Source organism: Coregonus lavaretus, assembly GCF_964263955.1.
Source record: "Coregonus lavaretus genome assembly, chromosome: 9".
Classification (NCBI taxonomy): domain Eukaryota; kingdom Metazoa; phylum Chordata; class Actinopteri; order Salmoniformes; family Salmonidae; genus Coregonus; species Coregonus lavaretus.
The window spans coordinates 3,810,139-3,823,222 of NC_139996.1; the positions used below are offsets into that span (position 1 = coordinate 3,810,139).

Genomic DNA, 13,084 nt, shown 5'->3' on the forward strand with positions numbered 1-13,084 from the left:
ATTACTGTCTTTGGATTACTGTTTGTAATTGAATGTTAACAAAATGTATAATTTCTCTTCCAGGAGAAAGGGGATTTCCTTATCTCATTGGAATGTTGCCCAGGGCAACTAGGGGGAGCAGTTTAGTGGAGTTAGGCAGTATTAGGTCGTAAAAGGGAGCTACCAAATTAACTAAGGCCTGACTATTTTTGTTTATTGTTTTTCATTTGTGTTTTTCAAATAAAACACAACACACCTAGTATGATGTTTATAAAGGGTTGTTATTTTGATTTTAGCGGGTTTTCAACAGGTCAAAGGTGATAAGTCTTAAAGGAGCACACACAGTGAATTTTATGAAGTTTCTTTCTTTTTTACATGATTTCTTATGAGAATAAATGTCATGAGGACTTAATGTACACTTGGGATAAGTAACATTTATGAAATGTTTTGAAAGTTGGTAATGATTAGTATACTATAGGATGGAACATTTTGTTGAATGATTTCAATGACCTCTGAACTCTGTTCTGACTTTCTAGTTTTATTTAGTCATTTAGCAGACGCTCTTATCCAGAGCAACTTACAGGAGCAATTAGGGTTAAGTGCCTTGCTCAAGGGCACATCGACAGATTTTTCACCTAGTCGGCTCGGGGATTAGAACAAGCGACCTTTCGGTTACTGGCACAACGCTCTTAACCACTAAGCTACCTGCCGCCCTAGTGTGATTTGATCATCCACACTGGTAATTCTAAAGACAATGAGATGAGGATTTTAAGATAGTTTATTTTACCGAGTTGAGGGTAATTTATAAACCTTAAAATTGTGAAGAAGTTTATAATTCGGTAATAATATATGTGATTCGAACCATAAAATAACAAAAGAGAGAGGGAGCTATTCCATGAATGAAGGATACCTGTTGCTAGTTAATTGTACTAATCTTGGATTACTTTACGGGATAGAAGTAAGTTCAGGTATTATCAAATGTTGTCATTTTTAATTTCATTTTTATTATAGTTTAATAAACAATGTTGGTGTTTTTTGTTTTTGAAAGCATGAATCCCGTTGTGACTCATGTGTTCAGAAAAGGGTGTAGTAATGATGGTAAGAGGATTTATTGGTACATTTGCATATTGTAGTAAGAATATGAGCAGTAGTAATTAATGTGTTATGGGTTAGATTTAAATGTTTTAGGTGAAAATGGTATATTTGTGGTATAAGGTAGAATATAGTGGAGTCTATGGAAACTAGTGACTATAACAAGATGCAAGAATGTGCATTTCCTAATAGAGGCTTTTCCTGATTGAGAAGAAGACGGTGTAAAGTAGCATATTGTGTCTCAACTAACAATGTTATGCAGACTTTTCTTTCAAAAAGGTGAAGGCAACTCTGCCAACATGAAAGGAGAATCTGTGCATTTTCTACGTGGCAGTGGAGGACTATAGAAGTCAGAGCTGGAAAGAATCTAGGTGGAGTGGTTAGTACTAGGTGGAGTGGTTAGTACTAGGTGGAGTGGTTAGTACTAGGTGTTGCTGACTACCTCGATGGAGGGGACAGTAGTAGAAGGGAGATTTGTTTTACAGTGGGGAAAAAAAGTATTTAGTCAGCCACCAATTGTGCAATTTGCAAATTATGGTGGAAAATAAGTATTTGGTCAATAACAAAAGTTTCTCAATACTTTGTTATATACCCTTTGTTGGCAATGACACAGGTCAAACATTTTCTGTAAGTCTTCACAAGGTTTTCACACACTGTTGCTGGTATTTTGGCCCATTCCTCCATGCAGATCTCCTCTAGAGCAGTGATGTTTTGGGGCTGTCGGTGGGCAACACGGACTTTCAACTCCCTCCAAAGATTTTCTATGGGGTTGAGATCTGGAGACTGGCTAGGCCACTCCAGGACCTTGAAATGCTTCTTACGAAGCCACTCCTTCGTTGCCCGTGCGGTGTGTTTGGGATCACTGTCATGCTGAAAGACCCAGCCACGTTTCATCTTCAATGCCCTTGCTGATGGAAGGAGGTTTTCACTCAAAATCTCACAATACATGGCCCCATTCATTCTTTCCTTTACAGGGATCAGTCGTCCTGGTCCCTTTGCAGAAAAACAGCCCCAAAGCATGATGTTTCCACCCCCATGCTTCACAGTAGGTATGGTGTTCTTTGGATGCAACTCAGCATTCTTTGTCCTCCAAACACGACGAGTTGAGTTTTTACCAAAAAGTTCTATTTTGGTTTCATCTGACCATATGACATTCTCCCAATCCTCTTCTGGATCATCCAAATGCACTCTAGCAAACTTCAGACAGGCCTGGACATGTACTGGCTTAAGCAGGGGGAGACGTCTTGCACTGCAGGATTTGAGTCCCTGGCGGCGTAGTGTGTTACTGATGGTAGGCTTTGTTACTTTGGTCCCAGCTCTCTGCAGGTCATTCACTAGGTCCCCCCGTGTGATTCTGGGATTTTTGCTCACCGTTCTTGTGATCATTTTGACCTCACGGGGTGAGATCTTGCGTGGAGCCCCAGATCGAGGGAGATTATCAGTAGTCTTGTATGTCTTCCATTTCCTAATAATTGCTCCCACAGTTGATTTCTTCAAACCAAGCTGCTTACCTATTGCAGATTCAGTCTTCCCAGCCTGGTGCAGGTCTACAATTTTGTTTCTGGTGTCCTTTGACAGCTCTTTGGTCTTGGCCATAGTGGAGTTTGGAGTGTGACTGTTTGAGGTTGTGGACAGGTGTCTTTTATACTGATAACAAGTTCAAACAGGTGCCATTAATACAGGTAACGAGTGGAGGACAGAGGAGCCTCTTAAAGAAGTTACAGGTCTGTGAGAGCCAGAAATCTTGCATGTTTGTAGGTGACCAAATACTTATTTTCCACCATAATTTGCAAATAAATTCATTAAAAATCCTACAATGTGGTTTTCCTGATTTTTTCCCCTCAATTTGTCTGTCATAGTTGACGTGTACCTATGATGAAAATTACAGGCCTCTCTCATCTTTTTAAGTGGGAGAACTTGCACAATTGGTGGCTGACTAAATACTTTTTTTCCCCACTGTATATATTTGTCCCACGGTAGGAGTGTTAAAAATAATAGGAGGAAGATGGAACTGCCACTGTGGAGCATTGTTTTTGTTTTTGTGTTTATGTCTGTGTGTCGTTGCAGCAGTGAATCTTGAATCCATATTGGTGCGATGCAAGAAGGATGCTACACAGAGCGATGTGAACAGAAATTGGGAAGTATATTAGAAATTGATATTAAGAATTATTGTTAAAACATAATAATTTGTTATATGGTAATAATTTGGACTAGCATGGTGTGAACCTACAGCTGAAGTCGGAAGTTTACATACACTTAGGTTGGAGTCATTAAAACTCGTTTTAAGTCATTTTTCCAAAAATTGTTTACAGACAGATTATTTCACATATAATTCACTGTATCACAATTCTAGTGGGTCTGAAGTTTACATACACTAAGTTGACTGTGCCTTTAAACAGCTTGGAAAATTCCACAAAATGATGTAATGGCTTTAGAAGCTTCTGATAGGCTAATTGACATCATTTGAGTCAATTGGAGGTGTACCTGTGGATATATTTCAAGGCCAACCTTCAAACTCAGTGCCTCTTTGCTTGACATCATGGGAAAGCAAAATAAATAACCCAAGACCACAGAAAAAAATGTGTGGACCTCCACAAGTCTGGTTCATCCTTGGGAACAGTTTCAAATGCCTGAAGGTACCACGTTCATCTGTACAAACAATAGTACACAAGTATAAACACCATGGGACCACGCAGCCGTCATACCACTCAGGAAGGAGACGCATTCTGTCTCCTAGAGATGAACGTACTTTGGTGCGAAAAGTGCAAATCAATCCCAGAACAACAGCAAAGGACCTTGTTAAGATGCTGGAGGAAACAGGTACAAAAGTATCTACAGTGGGGAGAACAAGTATTTGATACACTGCTGATTTTGCAGGTTTTCCTACTTACAAAGCATGTAGAGGTCTGTAATATTTATCATAGGTACACTTCAACTGTGAGAGACGGAATCTAAAACAAAAATCCAGAAAATCACGTATGATTTTTAAGTAATTAATTTGCATTTTATTGCATGACATAAGTATTTGATCACCTACCAACCAGTAAGAATTCCGGCTCTCACAGACCTGTTAGTTTTTCTTTAAGAAGCCCTCCTGTTCTCCACTCATTACCTGTATTAACTGCATCTGTTTGAACTCGTTACCTGTATAAAAGACACGTGTCCACAAACTCAATCAAACAGACTCCAACCTCTCCACAATGGCCAAGACCAGAGGGCTGTGTAAGGACATCAGGGATAAAATTGTAGACCTGCACAAGGCTGGGATGGGCTACAGGACAATAGGCAAGCAGCTTGGTGAGAAGGCAACAACTGTTTGCGCAATTATTAGAAAATGGAAGACGTTCAAGATGACGGTCAATCACCCTCGGTCTGGGGCTCCATGCAAGATCTCACCTCGTGGGGCATCAATGATCATGAGGAAGGTGAGGGATCAGCCCAGAACTACACGGCAGGACCTGGTCAATGACCTGAAGAGAGCTGGGACCACAGTCTCAAAGAAAACCATTAGTAACACACTACGCCGTCATGGATTAAAATCCTGCAGCGCACGCAAGGTCCCCCTGCTCAAGCCAGCGCATGTTCAGGCCCGTCTGAAGTTTGCCAATGACCATCTGGATGATCCAGAGGAGGAATGGGAGAAGGTCATGTGGTCTGATGAGAAAAAAATATAGCTTTTTGGTCTAAACTCCACTCGCCGTGTTTGGAGGAAGAAGAAGGATGAGTACAACCCCAAGAACACCATCCCAAACGTGAAGCATGGAGGTGGAAACATCATTCTTTGGGGATGCTTTTCTGCAAAGGGGACAGGACGACTGCACCGTATTGAGGGGAGGATGGATGGAGCCATGTATCGCGAGATCTTGGCCAACAACCTCCTTCCCTCAGTAAGAGCATTGAAGATGGGTCGTGGCTGGGTCTTCCAGCATGACAACGACCCGAAACACACAGCCAGGGCAACTAAGGAGTGGCTCCGTAAGAAGCATCTCAAGGTCCTGGAGTGGCCTAGCCATTCTCCAGACCTGAACCCAATAGAAAATCTTTGGAGGGAGCTGAAAGTCCGTATTGCCCAGCGACAGCCCCGAAACCTGAAGGATCTGGAGAAGGTCTGTATGGAGGAGTGGGCCAAAATCCCTGCTGCAGTGTGTGTAAACCTGGTCAAGACCTACAGGAAATGTATGATCTCTGTAATTGCAAACAAAGGTTTCTGTACCAAATATTAAGTTCTGCTTTTCTGATGTATCAAATACTTATGTCATGCAATAAAATGCAAATTAATTACTTAAAAATCATACAATGTGATTTTCTGGATTTTTGTTTTAGATTCCGTCTCTCACAGTTGAAGTGTATGATAAAAATTACAGACCTCTACATGCTTTGTAAGTAGAAAAACCTGCAAAATCGGTTAGTGTATCAAATACTTGTTCTCCCCAATGTATATCTACAGTAAATGAGTCCTATATCGACATAACCTGAAAGTCCGCTCAGCAAAGAAGAAGCCACTGCTCCAAAACCGCCATAAAAAAGCCAGACTACGGTTTGCAACTGCACATGGGGACAAAGATCTTACTTTTTGGAGAAATGTCCTCTGGTCTGATGAAACAAAAATATAACTGTTTGGCCATAATGACCATTGTTTGGAGGAAATAGGGGAATGCTTGCAAGCCGAAGAACACCATCCCAACCGTGAAGCACGGGGGTGACAGCATCATGCTGTGCGGGTGCTTTGTTGCAGGAGGGACTGATGCACTTCACAAAATAGATGGCATCATGAGGAAGGAAAATTATGTGGATATATTGAAGCTCTCAAGACATCAGTCAGGAAGTTAAAGCTTGGTCGCAAATGGGTCTACCAAATGGACAATGACCCCAAGCATTCTTCCAAAGTTGTTGCAAAATGGCTTAAGGACAACAAAGTCAAGGTATTGGAGTGGCCATCACAAAGCCCTGACCTCAATCCTATAGAACATTTGTGGGCAGAACTGAAAAAGCGTGTGCGAGCAAGGAGGCCTACAAACCTGACTCAGTTACACCAGCTCTGTCAGGAGGAATGGGCCAAAATTCACCCAACTTATTGTGGGAAGCTTGTGGAAGGCTACCAGAAATGTTTGACCCAAGTTAAACAATTTAAAGGCAATGGTACCAAATACTAATTGAGTGTATGTACACTTCTGACCCACTGGGAATGTGATGAAAGAAATAAAATCTGAAGTAAATCATTCTCTCTCTACTATTATTCTGACATTTCACATTCTTAAAACAAAGTGGTGATACTAACTGACCTAAGACAGGGAATTTTTACTAGGATTAAATGTCTGGAATTGTGAAACAGGCTAAGGTGCATGTAAACTTCCGACTTCAACTGTATTTTCTGCATAATTGAAAGTAGGCTACTTCCAGGGCTCTTGCTGTTTACGTCTTTCTCTGTGTCTCGTGAAAAGAAACAGACTGATATACAGTACATGGTTTCCATGGAGACAAAAAACTGTGAAGATAAGACAGCAGCTATGGCTGACCCTGTAAAACAACACATTACACTGCACCTATCATGGCTGACCCTGTAAAACAACACATTACACTGCACCTATCATGGCTGACCCTGTAAAACAACACATTACACTGCACCTATCATGGCTGACCCTGTAAAACAACACATTACACTGCACCTATCATGGCTGACCCTGTAAAACAACACATTACACTGCACCTATCATGGCTGACCCTGTAAAACAACACATTACACTGCACCTATCATGGCTGACCCTGTAAAACAACACATTACACTGCACCTATCATGGATTACACTGCACCTATCATGGCTGACCCTGTAAAACAACACATTACACTGCACCTATCATGGCTGACTCTGTAAAACAACACATTACACTGCACATATCATGGCTGACCCTGTAAAACAACACATTACACTGCACCTATCATGGCTGACCCTGTAAAACAACACATTACACTGCACCTATCATGGCTGACCCTGTAAAACAACACATTACACTGCACCTATCATGGCTGACCCTGTAAAACAACACATTACACTGCACCTATCATGGCTGACCCTGTAAAACAACACATTACACTGCACCTATCATGGATTACACTGCACCTATCATGGCTGACCCTGTAAAACAACACATTACACTGCACCTATCATGGCTGACCCTGTAAAACAACACATTACACTGCACCTATCATGGCTGACCCTGTAAAACAACACATTACACTGCACCTATCATGGCTGACCCTGTAAAACAACACATTACACTGCACCTATCATGGCTGACCCTGTAAAACAACACATTACACTGCACCTATCATGGCTGACCCTGTAAAACAACACATTACACTGCACCTATCATGGCTGACCCTGTAAAACAACACATTACACTGCACCTATCATGGCTGACCCTGTAAAACAACACATTACACTGCACCTAGCATGGCTGACCCTGTAAAACAACACATTACACTGCACCTATCATACTACTATGGCTGACCCTGTAAAACAACACATTACACTGCACCTATCATGGCTGACCCTGTAAAACAACACATTACACTGCACCTATCATGGCTGACCCTGTAAAACAACACATTACACTGCACCTATCATGGCTGACCCTGTAAAACAACACATTACACTGCACCTATCATGGCTGACCCTGTAAAACAACACATTACACTGCACCTATCATACTACTATGGCTGACCCTGTAAAACAACACATTACACTGCCCCTATCATACTACTATGGCTGACCCTGTAGAACAACACATTACACTGCACCTATCATGGCTGACCCTGTAAAACAACACATTACACTGCACCTATCATGGCTGACCCTGTAAAACAACACATTACACTGCACCTATCATGGCTGACCCTGTAAAACAACACATTACACTGCACCTATCATACTACTATGGCTGACCCTGTAAAACAACACATTACACTGCACCTATCATACTACTATGGCTGACCCTGTAAAACAACACATTACACTGCACCTATCATGGCTGACCCTGTAAAACAACACATTACACTGCACCTATCATGGCTGACCCTGTAAAACAACACATTACACTGCACCTATCATGGCTGACCCTGTAAAACAACACATTACACTGCACCTATCATGGCTGACCCTGTAAAACAACACATTACACTGCACCTAGCATGGCCGACCCTGTAAAACAACACATTACACTGCACCTATCATACTACTATGGCTGACCCTGTAAAACAACACATTTCACTGCACCTATCATGGCTGACCCTGTAAAACAACACATTACACTGCACCTATCATGGCTGACCCTGTAAAACAACACATTACACTGCACCTATCATGGCTGATCCTGTAAAACAACACATTACACTGCACCTATCATACTACTATGGCTGACCCTGTAAAAGAACACATTACACTGGACCTCTCATACTACTATGGCTGACCCTGTAAAACAACACATTACACTGGACCTATCATACTACTATGGCTGACCCTGTAAAACAACACATTACACTGCACCTATCATACTACTATGGTTGACCCTGTAAAACAACACATTACACTGCACCTATCATACTACTATGGTTGACCCTGTAAAACAACACATTACACTGGACCTATCATACTACTATGGCTGACCCTGTAGAACAACACATTACACTGCACCTATCATACTACTATGGTTGACCCTGTAAAACAACACATTACACTGGACCTATCATACTACTATGGCTGACCCTGTAGAACAACACATTACACTGCACCTATCATGCTACTATGGCTGACCCTGTAAAACAACACATTACACTGCACCTATCATACTACTATGGCTGACCCTGTAGAACAACACATTACACTGCACCTATCATGGCTGACCCTGTAAAACAACACATTACACTGCACCTATCATGGCTGACCCTGTAAAACAACACATTACACTGGACCTATCATACTACTATGGCTGACCCTGTAAAACAACACATTACACTGGACCTATCATGCTACTATGGCTGACCCTGTAAAACAACACATTACACTGCACCTATCATACTACTATGGCTGACCCTGTAAAACAACACATTTCACTGCACCTATCTGGTAGATGTGACAATAAAAACACTTTTTTTTTATTTATTTTTTTACTTTTGATGCCATTTCAAATATACCCAGAGAAACAAACAAGAATCGAAATGACCAAATGTGTAATAAACTACGTAAAGCCAATATGAAACGCCCCATGATGGCAAGCGTAGTCTTGTTCAGTGCTATAAACCCGGCCAGGGATGCTATGAGGGGAATCCACTGTATGTGGCCAGTGAGACAGCCTAATTGTTATTCAGTGCCTCTCGGGTCAACAACCTTTCATGATGCTAGCCATACTGATAACACAGATAGCTGGGGAAATACATTCTCCTAAATTCACTGACAATGTCCTTTATTAGTTAGTTTCGCAATTATTTGTGTTTCCACTGATTCAGTATGATGGAATCAGCTACGTTTCATATTCTATAAAGCCAGAATATAGACCCACCCTGAAAACAGCAACATAAAAATGATTTTAGATCCCCCCCACAAAACAAAATGTGACAGTGTTTAGTGTTTGTAATTAGATTTAAAAAGGAATGTATTAGTCGGGATCTCAGACGCCTAGAATTAAGCTATGATATAAGATACATTTATTGTCACACATCAGAAAATCTAGAATCAACAAACTCAGGATGATCTAAAACCTAATCGTATCCCTCTTCCTCCCCACTCTCATTTCCCCCCCTCCAAACTGATCTGATAGTGAGTGAGATGAAATCTACCATGAGGAACACGGTAGTCCTTGTGTCTCCGGGGACTCATTTGGGAGGCGCACAACATCCTCTCTCTGGCCTTCAGAGTACAGGCAGTGGTTGACTGGGAAACGTGTTATGCCACTATCTGTCATTCCTGCTTGTTTTCAGTAGCCTGGTCCTAGATGTGAACTGGCAGATCTGGGACCAGGTTGGGTGTTCAGTAGCCTGGTCCTAGATGTCCTGGATGTGAACTGGCAGATCTGGGACCAGGTTGGGTGTTCAGTAGCCTGGTCCTAGATGTCCTGGATGTGAACTGGCAGATCTGGGACCAGGTTGGGTGTTCAGTAGCCTGGTCCTAGATGTCCTGGATGTGAACTGGCAGATCTGGGACCAGGTTGGGTGTTCAGTAGCCTGGTCCTAGATGTCCTGGATGTGAACTGGCAGATCTGGGACCAGGTTGGGTGTTCAGTTTGTCCAAAAGAAAACAATGAGATGTAAAAGTCATATTGAAGCCTTGAAATCAAAACGCAGACATCAGTGTAAAGAAATAAAGTAATTTTAATTATGATAAAAATGATATGAATATCAGAATAACTGAAAAAAACAACTGTATCCTCCCACAAATTAATTTAATTCAATGGTATCTACCATAAGAAGGTCAAAGGTATTTGGAACAACACTGACAATGTGATGCCATTGACATGTCACACTTCTAAAAGAGTCATTGAAGCTCAGAAAGGGGGGACAGTCCATAAGCTTAGCCCTCTAACATCAAAGTCCCCATCCACAACCTTTGGTGTAGTCAGTTCTCTCTCAACGCCCTCTTTCGGTGACAGACAAGCCCCCTGGTAGTGACCTGCTGTATAATGGCCAGCCAGTGTCTTGAAAGACACCCCGTTGGTGGCATACATTTGAACCCACTCTCCTTTATCCATGTCATACTCCAACTGTGAGCCTCCACTTTTTCAACATGTCACGGTAGGCAACCCTGAACTTTACAGACCGCTGGGAGAGGTCCATCAAAAGAACAATGGGCAACATGGAACACATATGCTAGAGTAATTGTTGTTGTTGTTGTTGTTGTTGTTTTTCTTAGACGGGAGAGCAGCAGCAACGACCCCAGAGAAGTTTTCAAATCCACCCGAGGTTTGTAAGCTGGAGTCCAATAACTTCTCTGCTAGGTCCACCTTGGACCCACCAGTCTCTAGGGAGGGTAGGATATCCAACATCTCTATCCGTATCATGCACATCACGTCAGCATCAGGACCAGGAAATGATGTACCGCGTTTCAAATGAATGGCACTCAAGACTTTACATGCTGATTTTGATTTCAATGAGCTCAGTGCAATGATCGGGTGGCATCCTTCAATTTATTTTGTTACCCCACGAGCAGCAAGTGTTGACACTGCGACAGGTCAGAGAACGTGATATCTATGTATCCTTGAAAAATTGTTCGTAAGCTTTCGTTGGTTGCCTGTAGTTGTTTTTCCAAGATCTCTATGATGGCTGGGTTTGTGCTGAACCTTGTGTAGAGGTGTTCGCGCTGAGTCCATTGGAAGGCTCTGTCCTGGGTTTGTCCCCAGTCTGCGACAAGGCGAGTAGCGCCGCGGTCCTGTCCATATTCTTTAGAACAGCCTCCATGTGGCGCTATCTGCTCTCAGAATATCTGCACGTGAGGTCCTGGTGTCGTATTCACATTTTTGTCTTTGGAAATGTTAAAACGTTGTTTGAAATGATTTTAAAGTTTGTTATGAAACGTTTTGTGTTTTAAACCTCTTTCTCTCTTCTTTCCCCCACAAGTTGGGTTGTTACTAGTTACCACAGCCACAAAGTCATAAGCCCCACCTATTTCTACAATTTATCTTCTTACATTTAAATCTAACCTTAACCACACTGCTAACCTTATGCCTAACAAAAAGCACATTTTAGTTTTCATGAATTTTTTAGATATATAGCCAGACTTTGTGGCTGTGGTAATTAGTGGACACAAGGTGGTGTTGTGGAGTGAACTTTCGGGTATGGGGGAACGCGTCACAGTCACTTCAAAATAAAAGCTAATAAATTCAAAATAAAAGTTTTGTAAATCGTACAACCTGCCCGATATAATAGAATAGAACACATGTATTGTCCTTCAAGAATAAAATTGTTTTCCCATGTGAGTTTTCACTTTAACATTTGTATTCATTACTGAATATGTGTGTAGATTTTAGAATAACAAATCTATTCAAATCTAAATCTAGTCAAATCTAAATCTAGTCACTGTATTGTGTAACTTTCAGTGAATTCACTCGAGCAATTGCAATAAATAAAACTACACAATGGCTGGGCCAATTAATGCACTTCCACTTAAGCATCTATCTAATTGCAGTCTTGCGCACGAACGAGTTTCTCAAATGTCAGATTGGAGTGAGGAGTGCGGGGAGAGAGAGGGCGAAGAAGAACGCAGCATAACATTCCCACCCAGTCCAGCATGACTGATCATAAACTTCCCTTCTATCCGCGGGACAGCAGCGACTGTGGTACAGGTTTTCAGAGACAGAGATGCATTGCCCGATCTACCCACTGTGTTCGGCGACAGACCGTAGGCTAAGCTAGGCTAGAAAAGCATGAATATAGAACGCACTGAGGAGCAAAGAGACGACTCGAGAGAACGGTAACGGTCTGGATAGAAGAGTTACTTTGAAGAGGGTGAGTGAAAGAAACATGGGACAGTTGATTGCGTGCTCTGATTGATGCTCTAGAATACCTTTTGGTATGATTTTATACATGCATTTACGATTCTTCCCCAAATATATTATTGCATTTGCTGCAAACTTGTTAAATATCTATTCTAATAATATTTAGAATAAATAAGAATACATGATAATACACTCACTTTTTCAACAATGCATCTATTGTGATTTGTATTTATTTATTAAACTTCAAAGTTTAGGCAAAAAAGCTTGATCAATAGCCTATTGAGTACAGCCATGGTTTCACACAGTAGTATTATGCTCAGTAGCATTCTTCTTCTATATAGCTTAAAGTGGAAGTGGACAGTGTCAAAAACTCAATATGCTAATATATAGGCTGATTTATTCAAAAGATCACTTCAGAGTAGTTGACTAGAATCCTTCTCTTCATATTTTTAAACGAGACCCAATAACATTTCTCTGGCCAACAAGCTGCCTTGTGTGTGTGGAGTCAGTTAGTCAGTCGACTTGTTTTG

General features: G+C 41.5%; 1 pseudogene across 1 annotated transcript; it reads right to left on the reverse strand.

Moving 5' to 3' along the window:
• Positions 1-10,607: 10,607 nt before the first annotated feature.
• On the reverse strand, positions 10,608-12,847 carry LOC311134824 (Fanconi anemia group F protein-like; annotated as a pseudogene). Its single transcript has 2 exons — positions 12,842-12,847; positions 10,608-11,527 (listed from the first exon to the last, which is right to left on the reverse strand). The product of its transcript is annotated as a Fanconi anemia group F protein-like (transcript).
• Positions 12,848-13,084: the final 237 nt, after the last annotated feature.